Here is a 1,338-nt window from a genome sequence, read left to right as displayed (position 1 = left end):
GCCGCCAACGGAAGGGCGGGGCGCCTTCCGCCGCGGGGGGCGGGGGCTCGCGGGGGGGCGGAGCCTCGGCGGGACGCTGAGGGGCGGCGGCCGCCATTTTAGGGCTGGTTCCGGTGGCGGTGGTGCGGGTCCGGCCGTGTCCCCGCTGCCAGCGCAGGTTTCCAGCCGCGGGGTGAGGGTCCCCCCACACGCTCCACCCCGCTCGGCGGCCCCTCGAGCAATAGGGTGCTCAGAGGTGAGCTCACAAGCCGTAGGAACAGTGCCCCGGTGTCCCCTGCTCACACATCGGCTTCTGGCCTGCCCTGGGTTACGGGCCCACGCGTGCCGGGTTTAATTGCTCTTCAGATGTTCTTTTGCAAAGCCCAGGGATCATTAAGTGAGAAGCCGCAGGCTGGTGGAGCCGGTCCCTCACTGAGAGTCGGCTAGCTCATCTTGGTACTTTCCAAAATGTTGCTTCCCCTAAAAGCCAGCTTTAATCCAACACCTAAATGCTTTTGTAAAAAAAATTGCTGTAAGAGCAAGGAAAACTGACTGCCGTGAAAAGCCAGGAAATGCGTTTAATTGCTGATAATTAGGCTACTTGGAGTCCTAAAGTTGTATTTATTGTATTTATTCGTTCAGGAACAGAGATGTGCCTTCCGTGCTTTGCTTTTTGTGCATCTGTTCCTCTGTTAGAAATCACTGCCCTCTTTCTGGGGGGAAAAAAAAAAAAAAAAAAGTCACTGGGAGGGGGGTTCCTTTAAAAATTTGTCTTTCTAAATGGTACAGATTATTCCTGTAAAACGTTTCCTTTTGCTACAACATACCCAGCTGAAAAATGTAACAGCCGAATAAACGCTTGTCAGGAGCCGAGAGATGAGCAGACGTGCTGCAGAGCATCTACCCGCTACAGCCCTTGTTCCCTTCAGCTGCTCGTCTGTTGCTGCTATTTCTTGAAACCCTCCAGAGGGCTGGTGCTGGTTTTGCACAGATCAGTGCTTTCAGTGAGACTGGGATCGAATTCCAGTGCCAGTAATGTCACATCCCCATCTGGACCACTGTCAAACGGGAGCCAGGTAACAGTGCCAAACGGAGCCATTCCTCTAGTTAAAATCACACTGGAGGGCTCCCGAGGCAAGACAGAGGAGTGGGTCTGATTTCCTGCTGGGCTGGAGATCTTTCGTTGTTTTATGCCTTTTGCAGTGAAATCTGGATTCTCCAGGAATTAGTGCTGCTTTGGCATCACACCAATGGCCTCGAGCCACTCCTGGGTGCACCATGAAACTGCAGACGCCCCAAAAACCACAGGAGGCTGAGGATGATGCTCCCAGCTACGCAAGCTGTAAAGGGCACGTTATG

This window comes from Tyto alba, unplaced genomic scaffold (genome assembly GCF_018691265.1).
Source record: "Tyto alba isolate M040663 unplaced genomic scaffold, T.alba_DEE_v4.0 Super-Scaffold_33, whole genome shotgun sequence".
Lineage (NCBI taxonomy): Eukaryota > Metazoa > Chordata > Aves > Strigiformes > Tytonidae > Tyto > Tyto alba.
The sequence above is the reverse complement of the archived record's forward strand: the minus strand, read 5'-3'. Positions refer to the sequence as shown.